Below are 21,019 nucleotides of genomic sequence, written 5' to 3'. Positions count from 1 at the left end.
CTGATAATAATAAGTACAGATAGATTTCCTAAGCTTGTCTGACAAATAACTGAATTAAGTTCCTAACTCAACTATTGAGGCAAAATCCTAGGTTTTAATGCCTCTTCCTGTTTAAAATTGTCCCCAATATGCCGTACATTGAAATGCTTTGTCCTTTTCTGTTCCTGTTTTAGTCTCCTTGTCTCTTTTAAGAATGTGACCCCTCCCACATCGCCTTCCCCCATGACTTAGGAAATAAGCTTCTGATCTCATATTTAAATTTTTTTCGATTTTTCAGAGAGTGGGGATGCGCGTTCCAGCTTTTCTTCTAAGGAACCTCACCTGTATGGTGTTCAGTTTCACTTAGCTGCTGTTTTTCAGGCTCTACCTCCTTCATATCATTAGTCCTGCCTGCGGGCTGAGGACCAGTCTTCTTCTTCTCACCCCAGCTCACACAGTCCACATGCGCTCACACAATTAGTTCATGTTGACGTGTAAGCTGGTCACAAGATTGATGGCCTTTGAGTTAAATGTGGCTCTTCTGAAGTGATGAAAATCCTAATTTAAACAAGCTCAGGCCAAAAAAAAAAAAAATCATTGACTCACATACCTGAAAAGAGTAGGTAGGCTGGAGATTTTGGCCTGGCAAGATCCAGTGCTCAGTCACTTTAGTCGTGTCCGACTCTTTATGACCTCATGGACTACAGCCCACCGGGTTCCCCTGTCTATGGGGGTTCTCGGCAAGAATACTGTAGTGGGTTGCTGTGCCCTACTCCTGAGGATCTTTTTGACCCAAGGATTGAACTCATGTCTCTTATGTCTCCTGCATTGGCAGGCGGGTTCTCTACTACTAGGCAGGATCCAGAGGTGAAAATAATGCAGCTAACTTCCTCCGTGAAGCGTGCCCTGGAAATTTTAGCCAATCCCAATAGGAGGCCTTTCTGATATTCCAGTGCAGACTCTCAGACCAGCTCTTGATTGCACTAATTCAGATAACTTGCCACCCTTGAGCCAATAATTGTCACCAGAGCCATTGAATATGCTAATTGGGCAAGCATAGGTCATGCGTCTATTCTTGGAACCTGGCAATAGGGGTCAGTCCTATCAGAAACACAAGGGTTTAAGTGGGGGAAAAGTGGTACCCAAATGAAAATCAGGGTGCTCATATGGAAGAAGAAATGGATACACATATCTATTCTGATCTCCTTCCCAGGCAGACTATGATCCTTTCAGAGCTATGTTTGCTATACTTGGATTTTTAACCCAACTCACCTGTATCAAGAATACTGTAGAAGATGGTGTTTTCATTTACCACTAATAGCAAATCGTAACTGCAGAGTAACAGAACAGTGATTTAGATTTTTCCATATTTATAGATTGGGCAGGAAATATCTACTATCTTTGCCTCTATGGTTGTTAATAATAGCTTGGGATAATAGGAAAGATCCTTAGGAAAACAGATGATAGAACTTCATTGGTGACCCCACATTCATGAGCCCAGATATCCATGTGCACTCTGGTCTCAGAACTTGGCTTCACTCCAGGGCATGTCTTACACTGTTCTGACTCATCTCTGTCCATGGAAGGCATGCTGGGTGCCTGACAGGTTGGATTCTGCCAGTATGACTATCACAGATTTGTTGCCTAATTTGTGTTGTGTGACTTACCAGCTTGTGTGGCTTTGCCTGGGACCTGGGATCTGTAACCTCATGGACATTCAGTTAAAGTGCTGCTGGTTACCAACTTCAAAGGGTGATCATAAGGGTCTTTTAAGTTAATGTGAAAGTGGAGTGGCCAGACACACAGACAGTTGTCAGTAAGTGATAAAAACACGTCCTTAGGACCTGCCTCCTGCTTGGACTGCTGACTCTGCTCTTTTGGAAGTTTTCTCTATTTCATCTCTTCTTTGCTTCCCCTTCACCTGTTCACATTTGGTGAATTTCTTTTCTTATGGAAAGAACACTTATTGTGAGATTTACCCTCTTAACAAAATTTTAGTTAAATACTATGTTATCATTGACTATCAGTGAATTCTTCATGAGTTTTTAATAATTTCTGTTGCATTTATTGAGTGCTCACTATATGCCTGAGCTTCGATTGTTAATCATTTGAACCTCACAACAAGACTATAGGCAGACATTTAGTGTTTTCATTTGACAGATGGGGAAACTGAGGCTTAAGTTGTGCACAAGGAGAGGGCAACATCACAAAGCTGTGGAGACAGTCCTGGAACTCAGGTCAGAATCAGCCTGACACCCTTGTTTTCATCCAGTGAGTGGCCCAGAAACTTCCGTATGCATGAAACTCCCCTGCACTGCACAAAGTACACATTTCTGAAGTTCACCCTCAAAGGTTCTGAAGTAATGACTCGAGTATGTCAGAGAAATAGGTATTTATCACACATTCTCCAGGTGATTGTCCCACAGGTGGTCCACAAACCAGAAGTCTACAGGTCGACTTGAGATGACTGATTCCCTTCCCATGCTTTCTCCCCTCCCCTACCTTCTCTAGTGGAAGGAGAGGACTACAGTGCTACCTGAAGGTTCTGGCATCTGCCTTGCTGCCAGGCACATGGTTGCCCTCTCCTGGCTTCCTGCTTTTGTAAACAATTCCTTAACCCTTTGAGTAGCCAAGCTAATCTGATCCTCTTTGAGCCACTAGCACTTGAATTGATGTTGAGAGCACGTGTGTTCAGCATGTTCATATGAGTTATCTGGTGTGTGCTCTACCTATAACAGGAGCTCAGTGTTTATAGGTTACTTTTCTGTTGTGTAAATTTCCATTTAGTCTGCTTCCCTTTGTATGCTCCATTTCCCTCAGCTAAGCTGTAAGATGCTTAAGAAAAGAGATGGACTGCCCTTCCATTGCCTCTGTATTACCTGAAATCTCTTCATACCCACTCAGCAAAGAATGGTGACTCATTTGTACATAATAGAAGATTCATAGTACATGTTTATTGAGTTAATTTAGCATTCAAAGGTGTTAGTTACCACTATTCTTTCATAGATGATGAGATTTTCATGACAAAATCTTTTGAATATTTACACTTGGTTTTCCACCTTAAACATTCAAGGGGGAGGAAAGAATAACCCCATTTTAGTCTCAGAGGTAAAATATTTAACTACTCAACATTCTTTGTTTTGCATAAAGAAATGTTTAACCAAGATTCCTCAGGTTACAATCAGATGGCCAAACATTTAAAAACAAATGTGTGCATACAAATATGCAGGCAGCATTTACCTCAAAATGCAGATGCTTATGGATTATGTCTCTACTATTTCTTTACAGGAGCCCAGGTGTTTCTTTGTTTTTTTTTTTTTTTTTTTTTTATAAAGCTTGATCTGTCCTTTGGCATCAAAGTCCTTATTGGACACAACTGTTGAGATCCTCAAAATTCAGACATAGCCCTAGGAGTTAGAAATAAAACTCTAAAATAAAATGCCTGATTTATAGCATGGTGACTGTAGTTGAAAACACTGTATTACATAACTGAAATTAATAAAATTTGCTAAGAGAGTAGACCTTAAATGTTCTCACTAAAAAAGTGAATATGTGAGGTGATGAATGTGTTAATTTGGGGGATCCCTTTTGCAACATACATGTGTATCAAATCATCATTGTATGCTTTAAATATCTTACAATTTTATTTGTTGATTATACCCTAATAAAGCTGAAAATAACTAAGAATAAGGTACAGTGCAGGCTTTTAGACTAGTTGTTGTTGTTGTTGAGTCACTAAGTTGCATCCAGCTCTTTGTGACTTCATGGACTGCAGCATGCCAGGCTTCCCCATCCTTCTTCATCTCCTGGAGTCTGCTCAAACTCATATCCCTTGAGTTAGTGATGCCACCCAACCATCTTATCCTTTGTCATCCCCTTCTCCTCCTGCCCTCAGTCTTTCCAAGCATCAGGGTCTTTTCAAATGAGTCGACTTTTTGCATCAGGTGCCCAAAGTATTGGAGCTTCAGCTTCAGCATCAGTCCTTCCAATGGCTATTCAGGGTTTATTTCCTTTAGGATTAGCTGGTTTGTTGTCCTCACTGTGCAAGGGACTCTCAAGGGTCTTCTCCAGCATCACATTCTTAGACTAGAGAATGGTTAGTTATATCAAAGTGAATATCATGAAATTGTAGCCGGGATGCTAATTAGCATGGGGATGAGTGTATGAGTCATGAAATTTCGACTGGGGTGGCAGAAGACAGGCTCTAGAGCAGTGCTGGCCAGTAAAAGTATGATGTTAAGCCATGATACAAGTCACATGGGCAGTTAAAAATTTCTGGTAGCCATAATAAAAAAAGTAAGGAGAAACAATTTCAATAACATTATTTAACCCAGTATCTCTAGAATATTATCATTTCAATATATAGTTGACATGAACGATGATATACTTTAAATTTTGCTTTTGTGTGTTGTTTTTGAAATCTGTTTTGCGTCTGTGTTATTTCCTTTTTTATTTTTGGCCATGCCATATGGCGGCTTGTGGAATCTCAGTTCCCTAACCAGGCATTCAGCCCAGAGTCATGGCAGTGGTAGCACAGAGTCTTGACCGCTGGACTGCCAGGGCACTCCCCTATTGTGTGTTTTATGCTGACTGCACGTTTCAGATGTTTTAATAGCTACAGTTGGTTAGTGGCTTCTGTATTGGACAGTATAGGAGCCTCATTGATGAAAGGATTGGGAGCATCATGCCAAGTAGACTGGCCTGATCTGACTGTTTCCTAGAGAATGCTTCTCAAACTTTAATATGCCAGGGATCTGATTAAAATGCATATTCTGATCCACTAAGTCTAGGATTCTGGGGGTAGGTCCAGGATTTTGTATTTCTAACAAGATTTAAGGTGTTCTTGATGCTTCTGGTCTGTGACTCACACTTTGAGTAGCCCCAGGTTAAATAGATTAACTGTGAGGGAGAGAAAGAAAAACAAGTAATTAAGTTCCAGGTGGGTCAGTCAGAATATTATCAGCAGAGGGAAAATGTTTTCCCTCACTAAGTTCCTTGGCCCATGAAATGAGAACGTCTATCAAAACTTCTGCTGTCCCCAAAAAGTAAAGGAAGCCATTTTATCTATGGCTTTCTCTCCTTCTAGCCCATGACTGAAATCTGCTGATATGTGCTTCCATGGGAGGAGAAGAGAGAGCAGATCTGTTGATAGAAGGTATTTCATGTCATGAAAATAAAATGTCTTTTAATTCACATAGAATTCATTTAATGTATTTCAAAACATTTTATGGTTTTCTCCGTAAAGTTCTTGAATATAATTTGGTTGATTTATTCCTATGCAGGATTTATCATTTTTGTTGCTATAGTAAATCACATTTTAGAAAATAACATTTCTTCTCCATTTGTTGCTGGTGTCTGGAAATACAGTTGATGTTGATTTCGTATCTAGAAAATCTACTAAACTTTATAATTAATTTTCATAAGTTACATGGATTATTTTTGGATTTTCCAAGTAGACTATCATGTCATCTACAGATAATACTGGTCTTTTTTCTTTTTATTTCTTTCCAATTCCATTCCTTTATTCCTTTTTCTTGTCATGTTATACTGTCTAGGTTTTCCACTGAATCACTGAGTTTATGAAGTGAGAGTGAGTATACTTGCATTGGTTTTGAAAGATTTAATATTCACAATTAAGTATGTAATTTGTTGCAGATGTTCTTTATCAGTTAAAGGGTATTTTATTCTATTCCTTTTTTTTGAATTATGAAAATCTATGCTGCTGTGCTAAGTTGCTTCAGTCATGTCCGACCCAGTACAGCCCCATAGACAGCAGCCCACCAGGCTCCTCTGTCCCTGGGATCCTCCAGGCAAGAATACTGGAGTGCTGCCAGTTCCTGCTCCAATGCAGGAGAGTGAAAAGTGAAAGTGAAGTCGCTCAGTCAAGTCTGACTCTTTGCAACCCCATGGACTGCAGCCTACCAGGTTCCTCCATCCATGAGATTTTCCAGCCAAGAGTACTGGAGTGGGTTACCATTTCCTTCTCCAATCTATGCTAAATTATATCAAATAAAGTTTTGCATCTATTGATTGGATCATATGTTTTTCCTCTTCTAAGCTACCTATATGGTAAATTCTATTAATACATTTTTGAATATTGAACATACTTTTCATGTCTGGAATAAACCCTACTTATGAAATATTTTGCTTTTTATCAGTTTAGTTCAGTTGTTCAGCCGTGTCCTGCAACCCATGGACTGCAGCACACCAAGTTTCCTTGTCTGTCACAAACTCCTGGAGCTTGTTCAAACTCATGTCCATCAAGTCGGTGATGCCATCCAATCATCTCATTCTCTGTCGTCCACTTCTCGTCTTGCCTTCAATCTTTCCCAGCATCAGGGTCTTCTCCAATGAGTCAGTTCTTTGGATCAGGTGGCCAGAGTATTGGAGTTTCAGCTTCAGCATCAGTCCTTCCAATGAATATTAGGATTGATTTCCTTTAGGATTGACTGGTTTGATCTCCTTGCAGTTCAAGCGACTCTCAGGAGTCTTCTCCAAAACCACAGCTCAAAAGCATCAATTCTTCAGCATTCAGCCATCTTTATGGTCAAACTCTCACATCCATACATGACTACTGGAAAAACCATAGCTTTGACTAGATGGACTTTTGTCAGCAAAGTAATGTCTCTGCTTTTTAATATGCTATCTAGGTTGGTCATAACTTTTCTTCCAAGGAGCAATCATCTTTTAATTTCATGGCTGCAGTCACCATCTGCAGTGATTTTGGAGCCCCAAAAGATAAAGTCTCTCACTGTTTCCATTATTTCCCCATCTATTTTTCATGAAGTGATGAGACCAGATCCCATGATCTTAGTTTTTCGAATGCTGAGTTTTAGCCAGCTTTTTCACTCTCCTCTTTCACTTTCATCAAGAGGCTCTTTAGTTCCTCTTCACTTTCTGCCATAAGGGTGGTGTCATCTGCATATCTGAGGTTATTGATATTTCTCCCGGCAATCTTGATTTCAGCTTGTGCTTCATCCAGTCCAGCAATAAGTTAAATAAGCAGGGTGACAATATACAGCCTTGATGTACTCCTTTTCCAATTTGGAACCAGTCCATTGTTCCATGTCCAGTTCTAACTGTTGCTTCTTGACCTGCATACAGATTTCTCAGGAGGCAGGTCAGGTGGTCTGGCATTCCCATCTCTTGAAGAATTTTCCACAGTTTGTTGTGATCCGCACAATAACAGGCTTTAGCGTAGTCAGTGAAGCAGAAGTAGATGTTTTTCTGGAATTCTCTTGCTTTTTCTGTGACCCAACAGATGTTGGCAATTTGATCTCTGGTTCCTCTGCCTTTTCTGAATTCAGCTTGAACATCTGGAATTTCTTGGCTCACATACAGCTAAAGCCTAGCTTGGAGAATTTTGAGCATTTCTTTACTAGCATATGAGATGAGTGCAATTGTAGGGTAGTTTGAGCATTCTTTGGCATTGCCTTTCTTTGGGATTGGAATGAAAACTGACCTTTTCCAGTCCTGTGGCCACTACTGAGTTTTCCAAATTTGCTGGCATAATGGTTGCAGCACTTTCACAGCATCGTCTTTTAGAATTTTGAAATAGCTCAGCTGGGATTCTATCACCTCCGCTAGCTTTGTCCGTAGTGATGCTTCCTAAGGCCTACTTCACTTTGCACTCCAGGATGTCTGACTCCAGGTGAGTGATCACACCATTGTGATTATCTGGGTCATTAAGATTTTTTTTACTCTTTTTTTGCATTTATTTTTTACATTTTTTGTTTTTTATACATTGCTATATTTGATGCTAATGTTTTGCCTAGAATTTTTATATTTTTGCATGTTACTTAGATTAGCCTGGGAGACTCTGTTTTTATACTTTCCTTATTTATTTTCACATCGCAAATGTAGTTAATATAATGAGGTATTGCTCATACAATGAGTTGGTGAGATTTTCCTGTTTGTCACTCTTAAAAGAATGTGTCTATGTTTATAATGATCTATTCTTTGAATGTTGGAAAAAGCTTTCCTGTAGAAAGCCTGTTGTTTTCATTTTGGGGGATACTGATTTAGTAATTCAATTTCTTCAATTTTTGTAATTCTCTTTTTCTATTTCCTCATAGGTTGATTTTTGTAGTTTGTGTTTTCTTAGTAATTTATCAGTTTTACTGGTTTTCAATTTTTTGGCATAAAGTTCTTCATTTCTGTTATCATTTTGCTGAAGAATTGTATGCCAAAAAAGTGAAAGCCAATATTATCCTTAAAAAGAAAAAAATGGGTTCATTAATCTATGAAACTGGCTTCAAATCTTTACTGATTTAGTTTTCCCATCATCTATCAATTATAAGAGAGAAATTAGTTATTAAATTTCCTTGTAGTTTTAGGTATGTTTTAAAAATATTTTTAAGTCTATGTTAGTAGGTACAATTCAGTTTATTAATAGAATTAATTTTTTATTTTTATATTATATTGGAGCATAAGTGATTAATAGTACTATTTTAGTTTTAGGTCTACAGCAAAATGATTCAGTTATACATATACATATATCTATTCTTTTTCAAATTCTTTTCCCATTTAGTTTATTCAGCATATTGAGCAATGCTCCCTGTGCTGCACCGTAGGTCCTTGTTGGTTATCTTTATAAATGTAGCAGTGAGTATACGTCAATTCCAAATTCCCAATCTATCCTTCTCTCTACCCTGCCTCCCTGGGAATCATAAGTTCATTCTTTAAGTCTGTTTCTGTTTTATAAATAAGTTCATTTATATCTCCTTCTGGTAAAGATTCCACATATAAGGGATGTCAAATGATATTTGTCTTTCTCTATCAGACGTACGTCACTTACTATGATAATCTCCAGGTCCATACGTATTGCTGCAAATGGCATTATTTCTTTCTTTTTAATGACTGAGTAATATTCCATTGTATGTATATACCACATCTTCTTTATCCATGCCTCTGTCAATGAACATTTAGGTTGCTTCCATGTCTTGGTTATTGTAATTAGTGCTGCAGTGAAAATTTGGGTGTGTGCTTACTTTTAAACCATGTTCTTCTCCAGACATATGCACGAGAGTGTGAATGCTGGATCACGTGATAGTCTAGATTCTTAAGGAACCTCCATACTGGAGCAATTTACATTCCTACCAACAGTGTAGGAGGGTTCCCTCTTCTCCAAACCCTCCATAGCATTTATTGTTTATAGATTTTTTGATGATGGTCATTCTGATTGGTGTGAGGTGATAGCTCATTGTAGTTTTGATTTGCATTAGTCTAATAATTAGCAAAAAGTTGAGCATCTTTTCATGTGTCTCTTGGCCATTTGTATGTCTTCTCTGGAGAAACGACTATTTGGTTCTTCTGTTCATTTTTTGATGAAGTTGCTTTTTTTGATTTTGAGTCACACAAACTATACATTTTGGAGACTAATCCCTTGTAGGTTGCATTGTTTGAAAATATTTTCTTCCATTTTGTGGGTTGTCTTTTTGTTTTGTCTATGGTTTCTTCTGTTGTGCTAAAGCTTTTGAGTTTAATTAGGTCATATTTGATTATTTTTATTCTTATTTCCATTACTATAGGAGCTGCTGCTGCTGCAAAGTCAGGTCAGTCGTGTCTGACTCTGTGCGACCCTATGGACGGCAGCCCAACAGGCTCCTCTGTCCCTGGGATTCTCCAGGCAAGAACACTGGAGTGGGTTGCCATTTCCTTCTCCAATACATGAAAGTGAAAAATGAAAGTGAACTCACTCTACTAGAGGAGACAGCTCGGTAAAGATATTGCTGAGATTTTGTCAGTGTTTCACCTGTGTTTCCTCCATGAGTTTTATAGTATCTTGCCTTACACTTAGGTCTTTAATCCATTTTGAGTTTATTTTTGTGTATGGTTTTAAAGAATTTTCTAATTTCATATTTTTATATATAGCTATCCAGTTTTCCCAGCAGCATTTATTGAAGAGACCATCTTTCCTCCACTGTATAGTATTACCTCCTTTGTTGTAATTTAATTAACCATAAGTGTGTAGGTTTATTTCTGGGGTTTCTATCCTGTTCCAATGATCTGATTTCTGCTTCTGGGCCAGTACTATAGTGTTTTGATTACTGTAGCTTTGTAGTGTAGTCTGGAGTCAGAGAGCCTGACTCCTCCAGTTGACTATTCAGGGCCTTTTGTGTCTCAGTACAAAATTTTAGATTTTTTTCTAGTTCTGTGAAAAATGCCATTGGTAATTTGATATTGTGTTGAACATTTAAGTGTTATTCAATTACCTTTTTTTTTCTTTTTTTTTTCTTTTTTTTTTTAATTTTAGTTTTTTATTTTTTAAATTTTAAAATCTTTAATTCTTACATGCATTCCCAAACATGAACCCCCCTCCCACCTCCCTCCCCAGAACATCTTTCTGGGTCATCCCCATGCACCAGCCCCAAGCATGCTGCATCCTGCGTCAGACATAGACTGGCGATTCAATTCACATGATAGTATACATGTTAGAATGTCATTCTCCCAAATCATCCCACCCTCTCCCTCTCCCTCTGAGTCCAAAAGTCCGTTATACACATCTGTGTCTCTTTCCCTGTCTTGCATACAGGGTCGTCATTGCCATCTTCCTAAATTCCATATATATGTGTTAGTATACTGTATTGGTGTTTTTCTTTCTGGCTTACTTCACTCTGTATAATCGGCTCCAGTTTCATCCATCTCATCAGAACTGATTCAAATGAATTCTTTTTAACGGCTGAGTGATACTCCATTGTGTATATGTACCACAGCTTTCTTATCCATTCATCTGCTGATGGACATCTAGGTTGTTTCCATGTCCTGGCTATTATAAACAGTGCTGCGATGAACATTGGGGTACATGTGTCTCTTTCAATTCTGGTTTCCTCGGTGTGTATGCCCAGCAGTGGGATTGCTGGGTCATAAGGTAGTTCTATTTGCAATTTTTTAAGGAATCTCCACACTGTTCTCCATAGTGGCTGTACTAGTTTGCATTCCCACCAACAGTGTAGGAGGGTTCCCTTTTCTCCACACCCTCTCCAGCATTTATTGCTTGCAGATTTTTGGATCGCAGCCATTCTGACTGGTGTGAAGTGGTACCTCATTGTGGTTTTGATTTGCATTTCTCTAATAATGAGTGATGTTGAGCATCTTTTCATGTGTTTGTTAGCCATCCGTATGTCTTCTTTGGAGAAATGTCTATTTAGTTCTTTGGCCCATTTTTTGATTGGGTCGTTTATTTTTCTGGAATTGAGCTGCATAAGTTGCTTGTATATTTTTGAGATTAGTTGTTTGTCAGTTGCTTCATTTGCTATTATTTTCTCCCATTCAGAAGGCTGTCTTTTCACCTTGCTTATATTTTCCTTTGTTGTGCAGAAGCTTTTAATTTTAATTAGATCCCATTTGTTTATTTTTGCTTTTATTTCCAGAATTCTGGGAGGTGGATCATAGAGGATCCTGCTGTGATTTATGTCTGAGAGTGTTTTGCCTATGTTCTCCTCTAGGAGTTTTATAGTTTCTGATCTTACATTTAGATCTTTAATCCATTTTGAGTCAATTACCTTTTAATCATCACTAGTGCTTTTTGCCTTAAGTCTACTTTGTCTAATATCAATAGCTTAAGAAATCATGTCAATGTATGGCAAAACCAATACAGTATTGTAAAGTAAAAATAAAATAAAATAAAGAGCAAAAAAAAAAAAAAGAATGAAAAAGAAAAAGCTAAATGTAGTTTTACTATATAATCCGGTACTTGTGCTTATCTATATCTTGCACAACCGTTACGAGAATGTTAATATACAGAATAACCTGTGTGATAATTAAAAAAAAAAAAAGAGATCTCTTTTTATGCAAGTGTTCATCTTGTATATCTTCTTCCATCCTTTAACTCTAAACACTCCTGGCTCCTAATGTTTGTACATGTGTCTTGTAAACAGTATTTAGCTGAAATTCTTATTTTATCTAGACTGACAAGCTTCTTCTCTGAACTGGAGAGTTTTAGTCTAATTACAGTTATATGATTTCTGATGTATTTGTTCCTGTTATATTCCCTACTTTTTTTCCTGCCTTTTAGTTTTCTGTCTCTTTTCATGCTTCCTCTGTATCGTTTTTATTTCCATTCCATATCTTCCTTCTACTAGGTTAGCGAATTTAACTTCTGAGGTGTACACATTTACTAGTCACCCTTTATGTTTCAGTATGGTCACCTAACTTGTCAAAGCCTATAGTTACTCAGTTTCCTTTTCTGCCACACAAATTATACAAAGACCTTAGAATACTTTAATCACTACCCTCCCTATTTATATTCTGTTTTTGCAGTATATTTTAGTTCTAACACTCAAATGAAATTATTAGCACTGCTGTACATAGTGGTAATTCAGATCAGCATTCTTAACCTCAGCACCTTTGACATTTTGGGCCAGATAAATCTTGTTGTAAGGAGCTGTCCTGTACATTGTAGGATGTTTAGCAGCATCCCTAGTGGCTCAGTGGTAAAGAATCTGCCTGCTAATGCAGGAGTCTCAAGAGATGCAGGTTCTATCCCTGTGTTGGGAAGATCACCTGGAGAAGGGAATGGCAACTCGTTCCAGTATTGTTGCCTGGAAATCCCATGAACAGAGGAACCTGGCAGGCTTACAGTCCACAGGGTTGCAAAGAGTCAGACATGATTGAGCACACACACATGCGCTCAGTGTCATGCTGGTCTCTATACACTGGATGCCGGTAGCATCATTACCTTCCCTAGTTGTCTCAGACAAAAAGGTCTTCAAATATTGTCAAATATTCCCTGCTGGTGCTCGTTTCGGCAGCACATATACTAAAATTGGAACAATACAGAGAAAATTAGCATGGCCTCCGCACGTGGATGACATGCAAATTTGTGAAGCGTTCCATATTTTTTGGCTGATTCATGTTGATATTTGGCAGAAACCAACACAATTCTGTACAACAATTTTCCATCTATTAAAAAATAAATAAATTTAAAATAAAAAAATGAAAGCAAAAAATCATACACAAAAGCCAGTAGCAAAGTGATTGAATACTGTTCCTCTTATATAAAATTTTTGAAAGCACTACAAATTGTATTTCATTCATTGATGCACATATATATGTGGAAATATAAAATAAGAACTGATAGAACAAATATCAAATCCATAATAATGAAGAGTGGAGTGGGAATGGTGGACAATGAAAATTTTTTCTGTTTTTTGGCAATGGAAATTTAAAATGTACTTATAATTGTTCTTTTATTAAAATTAATGAAGCAAATAAAAAAATATGCCCTAGCAGTGGGCATGATTGCTCTTGGTTAAGAACCATCGATTTAGAAACAGCTGCCTATTTAACAATATCTTTTCTCAACATTCTGTCATGTCTCACACCTTTCACCATTTTCTTTCTGCTTGTAATGATAATTTAGAATTTTCTTTAGTGAAATTCAAATGGCAAAAGGTAACAAATCTGGTTTTGTTTTTGGTAAATCTGAGAAAAGCCTTTTTTTGTTGTTGTTATAAAAAGATAATTTATTGGGTATAGAATTCTAGATGAGAGTAATTTTAGCACACTGGATAAATCATTTCACTGTTTGGTGATTTTGCAGCTATTGAGAAAAAAGAGCTATTGGTTTAATTGTTATTTACTTTTAAATAATATTTTTTTTCACTCTGGCTTATTTGAAGAAATTTTTTGGTCTTTTCTACTGATTATTGCTATTATGTGTATAGGAGCATATTTCTTTTTATTTTTCTTGTTTGTGATTTGTTGGGCCTTTTGAGCCCTAGAATTGGTAACATTCAACAGTTTTTGGAAATTCTCAGCTATTGTTTCTTTAAAAGTTGTTTCTTCCCCATTCTATGTTATCTTTCTGGAAGTTAAATGCATATTAGATTTTTTTTCATGTTATCCTCCATTTTCTTCTGAATTTTCTTTTACATTTTCCTTCTCTAGGCTCTCATTTTCATATTTCTTTATATTTAAAGAATATAAATGTCTCCTATGTCTCCTGCATTGCAGGTGGATTTTTTACCATGAGCCACTGGGAAACTCATTTTTCATACCACATAAGTAGTAGAATTGGTCTGGAAACCCAGGTGAGGGAGTCCTTATGGTTATGATTTCTTATGGGTGATTTTTCTGTCTTCATCTAGTATCTAGTTTCCTTGATATCTCTTCTACACTATGGGTTTCTTTCTATAGACTGTAATCCTTTGGAGTCTCGCACTTTCCATACCAATGCCCCCTGGGCTTTATGTATGTGTTTTCTTCCTTTCTTAAGAACTATGAAGGGCCTGAGATGTTTATCCTGCTTTTAGCCAACTTTCAAGCAATCAAGTTTCAATCTTGTACCAAGATTCTGGTATAAGACTTGAGACTCTCAGATTAAAGACAGAAAAAATGTAATAGCAATAGGAGTAACCAGAATATCAGCATTTTGCATAGGTTCCCTAAGCCTCCATTTTCACAGGATGGCTTGAAGAGGTATCAGATGACATCTAAACTGCAGTGGATTGTATTATTAGGCGGGAACCCGGAGGTTAGGGAGTCCAGTTCTTTTATAACAGGCATTTAATCATGCTTGTTCTTTTGCTCTGCAGGGAGACCCTATCTCTATCTTTCAAGGATGCTCGGTAAACAAACATTCTTGAAAAGATAGTTTAGAAAAAAGAATAGCTAGTGCCTTCCTCACAACACGTGTAGAAACAAGAGAGACCTGTGGGGAATTATCTCCCCCAACGTCTTCAGAATGGAAGGTCAGATTTTAGCAGCTATCCTTAGAATAAAAGCTATTAGTGCTAGCTAACCTCAGAAAATTCCTATTTTATTTTAACCTTTGCAGCTTCTTTACTTTTTTCCCTGGTAAAATGTATACTATATTTTATTCACCATTTTCTAAAACAAAAAAAAAAACCTCAGATTTCTAGTATGTGATATTGTTGGAAATTAAAGTTTCAAAGTTAATTTATAGAGCTTAACATAAGCCAACTACTTATAATAAGCTTTTTTCTTACTGTAATTCTTTAATTGGTCTCCAATATCTGAACTATAAGCAGTTTCTTCATATTTCATTTTCTACTTTGGTATCACAGCATATAGCTTTCCATTTTAAAAATAATTTAATATGCAAAGAAAGATTCATTTTTTTATGTTTTATATAAAAATAATTCTCTGCATAAGCATTTGTAATCTCTTTCTTGAAGAGGAATAGCTGTGCAGATCCTGGTTAAGAGAGAATGGTTCTTATTCTTTCACCTTTTTATGTCTTCATTTTTCCCTTATGTTTTTACAAATAACAATATAAGATGCCTTTACTGCAGTAGTTCTCAGAGTCTTTAATTTGCTAATAGGCCTTGCCTTTATCCAAAAAGGGGGGCATTCTACAAGTATTTCCCAAATTAAATTGACCATGGAACCTCTTTTCCCAGGAATACCTATTGGTACCTTGGGAATTAGTCTGTTTTATGGATCCCAGATTCAGAATATGTACATTAGACCATACTGCTTATAAAGATGAGACAAATTCAAGGTCTAGTCTTTCTTTAGTGTGTCATTGAGTTACCAGAAGTGCTTTGAACCCAGCAGGATATAAAGGGAGGGGTTGTGCATGTGGTTTTTACCTTAGTGTCTGTCTTGAAGTTCATGGATATTCCTACAGCTTTAAGTTGTTGGGTACATCCTCCTCCCACCACACCCTGTGGGGACAGTTGGAATGTTTGCAAAAGAGAAATCAACAAAGTATAATTTCCACATGGTGAGAGTAAAGCTATAACATGGCCTCGTCTTTTGTTTCCAAAGTGCAGTGCAAAGAGCACACAGTATAGAGAATGTTAGTTACAGGAATCACAGCCTCCAGAGGCATTCATTGATCAAGAGTCAGTTACAGAGAATTTATTATCACCCTACTAATAATAGAGCATTTTTTTGATGGGTCATCCTCGGAAATAACACTGTTGTATGGAATACATCTTTTGTGTACTGAAAGTTGTTGTAATGAGACTGCTTTAATTAATATTTTTTAATATATAAAAATGAGGCTGATTCCTACTTCTTTTTCAATAGGAATGCTTTATTTGGCAGACTTTACATATAAAAAAAGAATATATAAATAAAGCAGCTGATTTGACCTGGCAAACGTCGATTCCAATTCAGCGTACTTTCCCTATTTATAAAGTGCAGTAAAAATGTTGGCCTTTAGAAACTGATATTCCCTGGGTGAGCAAGTGTGGTAAGGCTTTTTTTTTTTTTCTGTTGTTGTTATTATTATCACTCTTTTAAAAAATGTAAGAGAAAAATCTCCAAATAAAAGCTAATATAATGTTTTGATGCTTATAAAAAAGGGAAAAAATGATTTTTAAATGACTTGTTAAAGACTGTGACCCCAAATGGTGACTGCAGGCCTGGTGCAGGCTAGTATATGTGCTACTATAATCTTGCTTGAGGCTCATAAATCTTGCATTATTTGGAGTAAGTGTAGACACTCCAAAATGAATTTCGAGGCAAATGTGCATGTGTTTCTGGGCACAGGCCGGGTGGAGGGAATGCTGTGATCATGTCTCAAAAAATTCTAATCATCTGGCCTTATAATGAATGGATTAGTTCCTCCATTCTGCCAATAGAACATGAGCATAAGAAAACTTTGAAGTGCGGGAGGCAATGGCAAAGAAAACAGTAAACTGTTCATGTGAGACTGGCCTGATGCTTGGTGATTAAGAGATGAAGACCCCACGGGTCAGCTCCCCATAGGTACAAACAGATGTTTGCACTGTTTCACAGCTGCTAAATATGATATAAATCCAAAGAATTTTTCTTGTTTTTATAAAGGAAAAAAATACCCAGACAGCAAATTTTTGGTCATTCAGATACTCTTACCAAATGACATCTGGTTTCTGTACTGCTTATTTAAGCAATCCTTAAAAAAAATGTTTGCCAAGGGGAGTAACTCTAAACTTTCAGTCCTTCACCATACATAACAGTACAGTTTAAATTACAGTGTGGCATGCAGAGTTTATTCTGAGCAATGCTGTTCTTTATTTCTTAACTAGCAAGTTTTATTTTCAAGAGAATGGGTTAGATATTATGTAATTAGTTAAGGGAAATCTATGATGAAGTTACATTTAAAATATCTAGGATTCTTCTCCTAATGATGGCAAAGAAAATGAATTAATTGCTTCCATATGTTAAGCATGGTGGTGAGCAAGGTTAAACTATACAATTCCCTAAAATAAAATGCCAGCAATGTAGCAAGAGAATATTTTGACTTGCATCAAGGTGAGAGAACATGAAAGGCAGAAAGGAAGCAGTGACAGGTTGAAGGTCAAGATGGAAATGAATCTTAATAAATGACTTGCCTAAATCTTCAGAGAAGAACCAGATTTTTTGCCATCCTTATATCTGTTACACCTTTGAGTTTACATACAGAAGTTGGTTTATTATTATGCCCAACATGTTTGTATTGATTGTCACCCTCCAAGATGTCTATTTTGAAGGATCTAACACCCAAGTTTACAGGTTTGCTTTCTGAATATTTTCTACCTCAACCTTTGTGTCTGACACTGATCTACAGTTTCATTAGAGCTTTCATTCAGTGAATCTCCCAGAGCTTAGCACTGAAACAGAAAATGTGATAATTCCAGAACAAATTTGGCAATTAGCAGCGTTCCTCCTTTCAGGTTTTACATCATTATTTGGCCTGATACTGTAATTCCAGTCTGATACTAATAAAGAGTAAGCAGTCTGACAAGTCCAACTTTGTTGGAGAGTTCTTACCCAAAGATTTGCTAGGTCTGTAGAGTATTCAAAACCAATCCAGTGGGAGTTGCTCAGAGTGAAGATAATGTACTGCATGGCCTTTTCTTTTTAAAAGATCAGTTTGTTTTTTGAGTACTAGGTTCTTGCCATTATGTGATACAGGGTCTATCAGAACTGAATTTATAGAAGGGTGATATTTTTTTCTATTGTGTTTTACTTTGCAAAGTTTGGTTATGAGTTAATCTTAGGTTTCAACATCAAGTCTAATTCACTGGTTCATTTGCTTTTTCTTTTTTAGGAATGTTGCCTTGCCCCAGATCCCATGATGAGGTTTATCCTATCTTTAGCATACCTCATTTTCATGTTTACTAAATTTGGGAAACATCTCATGTCAAACTTTCTCATATACACCATCTGTGAGTGAAAGTCCCAGGTGGGGGCTTATAAAGAGGCTTCATGAAATCATGGCTGAGGAGTCCCATATTCAAGATGACACTGAACTGTGTACAGCTAAACCCCCCACCTCCACGCCCCCAGTGCCAAGTTCTCCTTATCACTAACAGCTTCCTATTGATGTCAGTGAGACTAAATATGCAAAGGAAACATGAAGCTCTTCATTCCCTGAGAACCAGGATATTTAGATTGTGCAAATCCCTGAACCCTAAAATGGATTTAATCAGCCCAATTCACATCATAAATATCATGTTGCAAGGACACACATGTGCTGGAACAGATAGGAGATTTCATTTTAACTTCTAAATTTGCACAATTATGCCTGTGGGCCATCAATTTTTCTTGGACACTCAGGGACTTCATGGCAAGAGGAATTCTTGAGGGACTCCATGCCAAGAGGAATTCTTACAGTGAGTAAGACCATGCCTTTTATTGAGAAGAGAGCTGTTTCCTCTGTTATCAAAGATACCATATTTCATCTTCTAGAACCCTCTTAGCAGTTCTTCCTGCCTGTTTTCCCCAGACTATTCTGAAGAACGGCTAGGCGATCTTTTGCAAGGTCTATTTCTATTCTTTATCTTTTCTCTCTCCTGTCTCTCTCTCTCCTCCCCTCCCCACTCCTTCCCTTCTTCCTGACTTCCCTCCCTACATCCCTCCTTTTCTTCCTTCCTCCCTTCGTTCCTTCCTCCCTTCTCTCTCCTGCTCTCTTCCCAATAACCTTTAATATATAGTGATTCCCTATTGAATCCCATCTAAATATGGAAGACTAACTGAGGCTAGTTTTTTAATTAAAGTTCTTATTTTGAAATAATTTTAGTCACAAGTAGTTATAAATAATAATGCAGAGAAAGCCCCTGTACACTTCTCAGATAGAGACATCTTGCAAAACAATTGTAGTACACTATCATAACCAGGATTAGACATTAATACAGTCAAGATACAGAATATTTCTATCATTATGAAAATCCCTCGTTTTGCCTTTTATACCTGTAATCCACTATCCTTCCACCTCAGCTTCCTCCTTAACTACTGGCAACCATGAATTGATTTCTACAGTTTTGTTTTTTTTTTCCTTTCCAGTTGCTGATCTCTTAATTTCAAATGCATTTCAAATATCCTGCACTTGTACTCTTGTCCTCTTATGATTACTAGTTTTGATACGATATTTGTGTGTGGATGATTTTCTACCTTAACTGTATGTTTGCCTTTACTGGTGAGTTTTTCCATTTGTGATTTTTCTTGTTTCTAATTGTGGCCTTTTCTACTTAGAAAAGTTCGTTTAACTTGTTTGATGGTTTAATCACTATATTGTGTCTGACTCTTGAGACCCCATGGACTGTAGCCCGCCAGTCTCCTCTGTCCATGAGATTTCCCAGGCAAGAATACTGGAGTGTGTTGCCATTTCCTTCTCCAGGGGATCTTCCCAACCCAGGGATTCTCCTGCATTGCAGGTAGATTCTTTACCAACTGAGTCACCAGGGAAGCTTGTTCGGTGGTGCAGAATTCTCTTAGCTTTTGCTTGTCTGTAAAGCTTTTGATTTCTCTGTCAAATCTGAACAGTAGTCTTGCTGGGTAGAATATTCTTGGTTATAGGTTTTCCCCTTTCATCACGTTAAAGATCTTGTGCCGAATATCAGAGTTTCTGCCAAAAAAATTAGCTGATAGTCTTTGGGGATTCCCTTATACGCTATTTGTTGTTTCTCCCTTGTTGCTTTTAGTATTTTTTCTCTGTTTTTAAGTTTTGTCAGTTTGATTACTATGTGTTTTGGTGTGTTCCTCCTTGAGTTTATTCTGTATGGGACTCTCTGTGCTTCCTGGATGAGTGATTCCTTTCTTTTCCATGGTAGAGAAGTTTTCAGGTATTATCTATTTAGATAATTTCTCAGGCCTTTTCTCTCCCTCTTCTTTCATGACCCTTGTAATGTGAATGTTGGTGTGTTTGATGTTGTCCCAGAGGTCTCTTAAATGGTCTTCATTCTTTTCATTCTTTATTCTGGCCTGTGGCAATGATTTCCACCACTCTGTCTTCCAGCCCACCAGTGTATTCTTTTGCCTCATTTATTCTGCTATTGATCCTTCTAGTGTATTTTTCATTTCAACTATTGTATTATTCAACTCTATTTGGTTGTTCTTTATGTTTTCTAACTCTTGGCTAAAACTTCTTATAACTTCTTGCTGTGTGCATTCATTCTTTTCCCAAGCCCTTGAATCCTTTTTATGATCATTACTCAACTATTTCTCAGGTTGATTGACTATCTCCATTTCACTTCTGAGATTTTATTTTGTGCCTTCATCGGGACATATTCCTTTGCTGTCTCAAATTGTTTAAATTTCTATTTGTATTTTTATACATGTAGTCAGTTAGTTCTGTTTCTTGACCTTGGAGAAGTGACCCTCTGTGGGGGATGTCCTGTGTGTCCCAGCAGTGCACTCCCCTCTCATCACGTAATGGCCAGGGACAAGCTGGTCCCAGGATAGTTTCTGACCTGTGTTTGGAGACTCACTTCTGCAGCCTGCAAAACTGTAGTTTCCTTGCTTCTGGTGTCTGCCCTCTGGTGGGTGAGGCTGGTCTAGAGGTTTGTGCAGGCTTCCTGGCAGGAGGGCCTGATCCATAAGCTTCTGTAGGAATGGCCAACGTCCAGAACACTGATAATACCAAATGCTGGTGAGGATGAGGAGCAATAGGAACTTTCAGTCATTGCTTCAGCTAAGCAGCCCAGAGGCCCCACCTGGATCTTCAGGGGACCTTATACACCAGGAAATATGAGGAACGTGTGTCAGGCAGAGGTGCCTGTGTTTTGCTTTGCATCCAGAGATGGGCTGCAGTGAAGATCTGGCCCTGGAGACAGTGGAAGGTGATGGACTGATCGGGATGCTCCTTGCCCATTGCTGTGCTGCC

General features: G+C 37.6%; 1 protein-coding gene and 1 non-coding gene across 27 annotated transcripts in view; both read left to right on the top strand.

The window, feature by feature from the left end:
* The window catches only part of LOC138443734 (uncharacterized), a 434,643-nt gene that overhangs the window by 24,564 nt on the left and 389,060 nt on the right, over positions 1-21,019 (top strand). For 7 of the 26 annotated variants that reach the window (XR_011258273.1, XR_011258261.1, XR_011258263.1 and 4 more), the window contains one exon: positions 9,510-9,698. The exons of 5 other annotated variants lie outside the window; for them this stretch is intronic. The gene's annotated coding sequence lies outside the window, so the exon portion shown is untranslated. Of the gene's footprint in view, positions 1-5,065; positions 5,135-9,509; positions 9,699-13,935; positions 14,013-15,978; positions 16,145-21,019 lie in introns of all 26 variants that reach the window. 14 more of the 26 variants (XR_011258279.1, XR_011258271.1, XR_011258278.1 and 11 more) reach the window with 7 other exon arrangements.
* On the top strand, positions 12,716-12,822 carry LOC138444527 (U6 spliceosomal RNA). Its single transcript, XR_011258544.1, has one exon. It is a non-coding gene; the product is annotated as a U6 spliceosomal RNA (small nuclear RNA).

The sequence above is a fragment of the Ovis canadensis genome, chromosome 7, assembly GCF_042477335.2.
Source record: "Ovis canadensis isolate MfBH-ARS-UI-01 breed Bighorn chromosome 7, ARS-UI_OviCan_v2, whole genome shotgun sequence".
NCBI classification, from domain to species: domain Eukaryota; kingdom Metazoa; phylum Chordata; class Mammalia; order Artiodactyla; family Bovidae; genus Ovis; species Ovis canadensis.
This window is presented reverse-complemented; position numbering and strand designations above follow the sequence as displayed.